This window comes from Atta colombica, unplaced genomic scaffold, assembly GCF_001594045.1.
Source record: "Atta colombica isolate Treedump-2 unplaced genomic scaffold, Acol1.0 scaffold19, whole genome shotgun sequence".
NCBI classification, from domain to species: Eukaryota; Metazoa; Arthropoda; class Insecta; order Hymenoptera; family Formicidae; genus Atta; species Atta colombica.
The window spans coordinates 1,092,551-1,101,644 of record NW_017259282.1 but is presented as its reverse complement, the minus strand read 5'-3'; the positions used below and the strand labels follow the sequence as shown (position 1 = coordinate 1,101,644).

The following is a 9,094-nucleotide window of genomic DNA, read 5'->3' as shown; positions in this document are numbered from 1 at the left end:
TATATATATATATATATATATATGTGTGTATTTTTTACTCTAATAAATTTTTTTAATATTACAATTACTGGAAGTAGTTCTATGTTACGTATATCATATGTCATCATATACTACTACAGTAATAACTACTATTGGCTCAGCATTGACTTTTGCGTATTAGTAATAATATTACTGTAGTAGCAGTGACATTAGTAGTATTTTTATACTTCCAAATAATATTGGAAACTTGATAGACCAACATTTAATTTCGATATCGATTCGAGTTAATCTAAAGAATTAATCTAAACTTTAATAGAGTCGATATTTTTCCTTGATTTTATGCTCATTTAAGAGACATTATTCCCTGAAATTCCTCAATACAAAAGTGACGTAATAAGATTATATTAAATAAACTACAAAGTACAAATAAAAGTAATGTTATTCAGCAAGAGTAAAATAAGATACAAAGAATTACTAGAAGAAAAGATGTAGATTTTATCGACAGTTGTAAAAAATGTTCCGATTCATAAAAAAAATTCCACAATTTTCAAAAAGTTATAAAATTATTTATAAATTCTGAAAAATTTTGAGAAAACTTTTATGATTAGAGCGATATTGCAATTGTCGAAATGAAATCGAAAAAAATGTCGATTCGAACAAAAATATTCAAAATATAAGATTACGTATCACATATTTATACTAAAAATATTAAAAAATGTATCAAACTCTTATTGCATTCTCTACATACGTAATTTTTTATCACTCGAAAATGTTAAAATTTCGATGTGAGTTTCGAATTGACAACTTTTCCATCGTAACGACGTCGAAACGATTGCGTTACTATTTTTGATTGGGTATTTATCATAAAATTATGAAAAAAAAAAAAAAAAAAAAAAAATTTTCCTTTGGGAACTAATTTCATAGTGCTTCGAAACGGTCACCGATTGCATACTATCCACTATCCTTAACTTCTGAATGTATGGAAAACGCTGCATTTTGACCCTCGAACACCTATATAATCATGGATATAATTATGATACGGATGTTGTCTGTTCAATATGGTCCTGATAGAAATTTTGTGCATTTCAACTAAACATTAGTCAGTTGTTTAATATTTAATCTAATCTTAATATTATAATGACTATTTTCAGGTTAGGAAATTATATGATGTACTTTTACAGTACCAGTTATCATGTATATCGTCCTCGACTAGAGATCTCTCTCTCCTGTCGATAATAGTACGTCGTATTAATACGATACGAGATATGTACCATGGTGTATTAAACCAGTATGCAGTATAAATTTTTTGTCGTTGAAAATTTTTAACACAGATATCCTATGTCCATGGGATGTCCATACATACCAACAAAAGTGAAACTCTGCAATCTTAAAAAAATTTTCACTTGTCAAATCAGCGAAAGCAACACGTCGTGAACAGATTTAGAAAATTTTTTGTATAAGATGAACATTTAAAAAATGTCCAATTGTAAACATATTTTGTACGTTGAATAACGTACATTTTTAAAACATTCGTATTAAGTCCATGGACATTCGGACTAATAAATAAAAATCAGATTTAGACACTCAATGAGACGTTGGACCATGAACGTTGTGTGCTGTCTGACATTGTTATTGTCACTTGTATTGTTATTATTATTTGTATTTAGTTGATTAAATTTTTTATATAGTTTTTTATTAATAGTTTTTATTAATAGAAAAATTCATATGTAACGAGTACCCATTATTTAGTAGGATTCTTATTATATAATATAATCGAAATTTTTTTGATAAAATGAAAGATGTGAGAGTAATAAAACTCTATCAGTCAAATCTAAAATGATATCTTTTTCATAATTCGTTATAGAATAATGCGACTCTATTTGCTTGATGATTACACTTTGTAATGTGCTTTTAGTAAGCATATTATATTGAAAAGAAACTAAAAAGTGATCAAAACGTATATTATATTTGTAATTATTGTATTAAATAAAACTTTTTATACACAAAGCCATCTAATAGTGTTAGCTCTTATAAACAATTTTAAAACTTGAAAAAAAATTTGTTATGTACATGTTTCTTAACTTATAAATACTAAATACATTTCAAGAAGAAAAATTTCGATATTTATTCCTTATTTTTTCATTTTCATAAAGACGAATAAACGATTTTACCATAAAACCGTTGTATGTACGAATTTATAATTTATAACCGTTGTATAAATTTTATCATAAAATCGTTTGTCTGTCTTTACTGGAAAATAAAAAAGATAAATAAATATTGAAATTTTTCTTTTTAAAATGTATTTAAATAATAATATTTATAAATTAAGAAAATAACATACCAACAAATTTTCTTTATTTTATATTTTTATGTTAAAATTTATTCCGAAATTCTAATGACTCTTGCACACCAGCGCGATTCCTGACACGTAATACGCGCGACATCCAGGGGCTCGTATTTTGAAATGAGATTAAAATTACAAAAGTGAGCAATGATTACCAGGTATTGATCAATTAAATTATGATAAATATTCTAATGAATTTGTTCATTTTTATAATTTTCACCTCTTTTCAAGATACACAATCGATCTCCAGGTTGTCTTCACTCGAGTGCATCTATATCATTTTTTTTGTTGTTCACTGAATGTTACCTGAATCCGAAAGTCACGCATCGCGCTGGTGTACAAAAGTCATAATACTCCAACATTAGACTGCGTTCGCAAACTTCGCTTGGATGATACAAAAAACGTTGAAAGAATTATTAAGCCATAAGGAATTGATCAATTACAGTTAAATGTAAAGAAAATTAATCGAATATAATTAAGCTTATGATTAAATTAATTTTTTACTATACATTATTTCTTATTACACATACAATAATTAAATCCGGGCTAATTGGTTAATTTTTGATGATTTTAGGTTTATTACTCTCTTGTTACTACATCCACTACACCCAGGTTTCGTTCGTTTTCACAATATGTAAGGGCGTGCGCACAATAAAACAAATATCAAGAACAAGAATAAATATTACGATTTCAACTTTTTTATTTCAGATACCAGTTATATCGGAATACGCGGTTTTTAGTAGATTGAAATCTTATATTTCCTTCATTGTACGCAGAGCCTTAATTTATTAAATTACAAAATAGCGACTTTTCCCAAATGAAAATGACAATGAAGACGATTTTCCCAACTCTTTTCTAATAGATTTCATTCATAAATCCATTAAACAGAATTGCAGTCTTGACGCATGATAAAATTTGTTAATAACAAGAAAAATATTAATCGAATGTTTAAATACTTTATCTAAATTTCCTCAAATGATTTCCAAATTATACAGACATAAATAAATCATAAATATTCAATTTGTCTGCTATCTTGTCAGTGGTATCCATAACGCTGCATCTCTCATCAGTACAGATCTCTCATCTGACAGATTTCCTAACCTAATAGTTATGAGCTTTAACTTATCTCGGTTTGTGGGGCCGATCCAATATTTTTTTTTAGATTCTTTCGAGCAAAAATGCGCCAAATGAGCATAATTTCATCAAAATCGGAGGCACTCCGTATTTTAAATAATTACTCGAATTTTAACCGGATAAAATTTGTTGTCGAATAAATACTGCTATTTCTATTCCCGTTAGGTTACGTAGATTTAAAGCAATATTTTAATTGCCTCAGCTAATTGCCTCGGCTTAAGTTTATGTCTTACGGTTATGTCTTACGATTATTATTGGAATTTTGTCTGTGACAGCCCTTAATCATTAAAGATGACAATTATTTAGATTAGGAAATCTGTTATATTGATGATATAGAGGAATCTCGTAAAACTACTCGAGCAGGTAGACGCATGTTTCGCTTCGGTTGGGTCCTCAATCATTTTGTTTAAAAACGTTATCGATTCATGAGTTTGTATTTCTTAATCCTTTCATTCTTACGCGTCCATGCGGCGTAAAAACGAGTAGTCACAGACGTTTCCATTAAAATATTTGTTTGGAGGATCGTTTTATCATTTTTTATATGTTCTAAATATATACTAAATATGTATTAATAGACTCACAATCTTAAAAATAAAAAAAACAATAAATTTAAGACTAATTTGAGTCAGACCAATGAAGGTCTGACCAGAAATTAAATTCCAATTCAAAGATATTTCCATAGTGTTTAATCTTCTTTATTGAATGTTTTCTCTTTGTAGTCATCATCAGTAATGATACATCTCTTAAATCGTAATCATTGATCCTTCCGTCAAAAGTGAGTCACTATTAGATTCCCAACTGCAATGGGATCTCAAACGACAAGTTCAACATTTAAATGAAGCTTTGGAAGTTTCCATTAATTACAACTTCAAATTATTTTTTAATATTTAAACAATTTTCAAACTTATTATCCATATTAATAATGATTAAAATTTCAACTGTATTGAGATAATCAGAAGCGTCTGAGCAATACAGTTAAAAATTTAATCATTATTAATATGAATAATAAATTTGAAAATTGTTTAAATATTGTTAAAAAGTAAATTTGAAGTTAGTGGAAGTTAATGGAAACTTCCAAAGCTTCATTTAAATGTTGAACTTCTATATTTGAGATTCCACAGAATTTGATAGTGACTCACTTTTGACAGAAGGATCAATAATTATCATTTATAAAAAATATATCATTACTGATGACTACAAAAACATTTAATAAAGAAGATTAAACACTATGGAAACTAATCTTTGGACTAAAATTTAATTTTTGACACCTTCATCGACCTTGACTCGAATTAGCCTTGTATTTATTTTTATTTTCATTTAGATCATCTTTTGAGAAATCTCGGTTCAAGATGGCCGATGCATTGCATTTCTATTATATAAATTACCTAATTTTGAAGACCATCAGTAGATTCTAGCTATTTGTGGAGCCAATAAACCAAGAAGAAGAATGATGGCATAGAACATGAGAAAACATAAATAAGGCTAGAATATGTATTTTCTGCTTTAAAATTACACAAATTATTTTTTTAAAAACAAATTATTTTCTATATAATTTTCGTTTTTACAATAGAAAACTTGTTCTGATTAGGCATTTGTCTGTTTTAAAAACACAAATTCTTTAATTTGTTTTAAAAAATAAATTTTATTTTTGTAAAAACAAAAATTATATACAAAATAATTTATGTATTTAAAGCAGAGAATTTGCATTTATTAAATTTTGTCACTTTCTTTTAACTTATTATAACTTATTTTTGATCTTACTCTATAATATTCTTTATTTTGAGGCCTTTCTAGTTGCTATTTGTCTAAGTTGTTCTCTACTGTGGCATTGATCTCAGTTTTCATCAGAGCCTTCTATAATTATTTTTATTCTGGCCGTAACCGTTCTCTTGAAAGAACGGAGGCCATTTTTGTGCGAAGAAGACAGATTTTCTAATCTGAATATCTGTCAACTTTAATAATTAATCTTAGTTGATCTTATAGTTCTAGATCTTAACAGTTAATCTTAGTTGAATGAGTAGGATTTTTCTTATCAGATTCGTTCATTTTGTGCAAAAACGCGTCGAATAAGCCTACTTTTTATCAGTACCAGATGTAATGAGAGTGAACTCGACAATTATCACAAGAATATCTTCTGATCCTTAAAAATTTTACCTACTTTATACTTATCTCCAAAATATGCAACCGATACTTGCGATGTTTTCTTCTTCTAATAGTTATGATTTAATGATGCTTGTCGACGAAATAACGGAAAGTCTGGCCAAAAATGGTGGAACTAATTTAGTATTCTCTTCAATGCTAAAAATGGATCATGTAATGCTCAAATCAACATGTAATGCTGATTAAACTCGATCAATGGGTGCATTCAGAATGACAACCGCTCATTGAGCGCTCAATAAATTCTTTCATCTGATTGGCGTATTCCATCAGATCCTAAAATATAGACCAATCATGAAAGAGCTTACTGAACGCTTAGCATAGTATATATCATCTAGATCCTCATACAGGCAACAGCGCTTTGACACCGAACTGATTGGTGAAAAGCCGATTGTGGGGATAAAATTTATCTCCATTATCCGTTTTTCATCAGCGTTCGGTGTCAAAGCGCTGTTGCTCGTATGAGGATCTGGGCTTATATGTGTGTATAGAGTCCTAGAAATCAGAGATGCGACATGCGTCAGTTGGCACCATTTTAATTCAGTATAATTCAGTATAAGTGCTTAACCTTAAAATGCTTTTGCTGCTGACGCTCAACGCTCATTTTCAGCATTAAATCACATGATCAAAATTGATATTTGATATTCGTCAATTTCTATCACGTGACTTATTTTAACGCTGATAGCTTCTCTGTTAGGATGAAATCGCACGGTGATGGAAAATAACTGCGGAATAGAAAATGAAGCAATTAGCTTTATTCTGCGTTATTGTGAATAGCGCTAATTGGTTTGAATGGCCTAGTTTTCACCGAGGATTTAAACTGGATCAGAATGTAAGAACATTATCAACTATTTGACTCTTACATTCTGATCTGGTTTAAATCCTCGATGGAAACTAGGCCAATGACGCATTCCCTTTATTCTGCAGCCCTTTTCCACACTATGTGATTTTACTCTTATATCTATTTCGTCTAAATTTTTTAATAATGAAAGCTTATGCTCGTATTCATAATCAAATCCTTGTACTTAAGGCTTCTTTAAATATAAGGCCTATCTATGAATATGAGCATTAGAATTACACATACTACTGGAAGGAACATAGTTGAAACCGAGAAGATTGACAAGAATGGAGATAGAAAGCCGAGAAGATTGACAAAGATGGAGATAGAATGTGCCTAGTCAGCAATGCGCATATTCCAGACCAATATGCACGGGATAAAAGAGGTGAAATGTCTTTCTTCGCCTAGCCTCGTGCGCATCAGGATTGGTTCTTATTCATAAATCCACGAAGAAGAACCAATCACTTGGTGAGTAGGTTGCATTCCGAAATCCATAAAAAAAAATGTTTCAATCTTTCTGATCGGCTGTAGGCTTATCCTTCCAGTAGTATAAATGTTCTAAAATGTCTGCACATCTTTTGCATAACGCACAATGCAATAAGTGAAACAACTAATCAGAATCTTTCCTTTTCTTCCATTCTCTAAAAAAGAAGGATTTCGATTGGTTGATTCTCTTATGCACTATGCATTGTACATTGTTATGCGAGAGTCTGTGCAGCCTAAGAATGAAAATGATCTACGGGAAGACTCTTGCAATTGATCAAAGCTAATTGCGCACCCCGCAAATTCCGCTCAATAGGACATAGGAAAACACATTTTAGCGAAACGGAATTGGCGGAATGAAACTACGACCAATCACGAACGTTCCGCAGTTCTGCATCTCATGAGAGCGCACTCTTAGTCCGGATCTACTAGAGTGCGTTCTATATCGCGCATTAAGTGCATGGACAAGAAACAGAGAACAGAGAATAAGAATTTCAACCTATCAAAAATCATGTATTGTGGAATACACAGTTTCTGGTAGGTTGAAATTCTTAGTCTCTGTTCTCTGACTTTTTATTGTGCGGAGTCTCTAATGCGAAGCGTATTGAAATCGTTCCGTTTCATCGACACTCACAATGCGAGTCTTCGCACACATTAAATTGAAACGATTCTTAATACGCCTAACCGATACACGACGCACATTAACAACGCCATAACAACAATGGAAATAATTTCGACAATAAGTTCTTTGATAATGATAATGAAAAAATGACGATATTGATAGCGAATCTAGTGATAGCGATAATGAAGATATTTCTTTGAAAGACTGTCATATAGCTTTTTTAAGTTAAATACAATACGCGGAGAAGTTATTGCTCCTGTAAAGTTGTGGATTATGTTGAACGCGCAATTCCTAATTACTCCAGACTGGTGTTTAAAGAATATTTTTGATGAGTACAGCATGAAATATCTTACCTCCATTTTCATATTTAAATTGTATACTAGTAATTGTTATATATACTATTTATAATATAATTTATATTTTAGAATATTCCTCGAAATCTTTGAAATGAAATTTTCTTTAATTGGCAAAGAATTACAAGCAACGAGTGATCGAAAACAAATTTCTGCAGAAAAACAATTACTTATTGCGATTTGGTTTATTTGGTTATACTCCTGATTCCTACAGATGTATACTCAATTATATTCTTTTTATTAGATTCATATATAACTGCTACTGCAATTGATTAAGTTTTTGATAATTGTATTTGCATTAAGTGATGTACGTATCTTAGATCGATATGTATATAAAATTATATTATTGTATATATATATATATATATTGTATATATACATATAAATTTGGAATTAGTAAAGCCACTGTTTTTCAAGCCTTGAGGTGAGTTACATATGCTCTTCATTGCATCGCACCTCGTTTCATCAAATGATGGTAAGGAGATACTGCCATACAAGTAATTGAACCATTTAAAAATAAAATGTGGCTGTCCAAATATAATGGGTGCTATTGATGGGACGCATATTAAAATCCGAGCACCAATAGTGACCTTTTTACACACTGCTATGCAGGACAAGTAGGCTCCTTACATGATCTAGAGTCTTTAGAAACTCTCTAGTGGGACATTTTTTGGACATGCCGAATGTTTATTTTCCAAATAGTTCCAAATAACATTATTGGCGATGCTGCTTATGATATTCATGTGATAGTATCATTTGAAACAACGAGCATCTTTCATTCAGGCAATAAAATTTTAACTATTGTCATTCGGCTACCAGAATGGAGATAGAACGAGCTATTGGATTACTGAAAATACGATTCAGAATTTTATTGGATTGTCTTCCTTTAACAGATGTAAAGAAGATACCGGAGTTCATCATGCTGTGTTCTACATAATATTTGCATTTTGAAAAATGACATAATTCCAATTATAGTATGTGTTGCAAATAAAGAAATTGGACCAATTGTTCATAGTGATATAGCTAAGTAATGGGAAATGAAAAAAGAATAGCAATTATGAACACTTTACCGATAAAAATTGTAAATTAAATTAAATATTTTGTAAATAAATTGTTTGTATACACAAATTTTTATTGCTGTATATTTCTATATTGCTGTATACACACACACACACACACACACA

General features: G+C 30.1%; 1 protein-coding gene across 1 annotated transcript in view; it reads right to left on the bottom strand.

The window, feature by feature from the left end:
- Nucleotides 1-5,754, bottom strand: part of LOC108686797 (S-formylglutathione hydrolase) — a 25,726-nt gene extending 19,972 nt beyond the window's left edge. The window contains exon 1 of the mRNA XM_018192264.1: nucleotides 5,616-5,754. The gene's annotated coding sequence lies outside the window, so the exon portion shown is untranslated. The remainder of the gene's footprint in view (nucleotides 1-5,615) is intronic.
- Nucleotides 5,755-9,094: the final 3,340 nt, after the last annotated feature.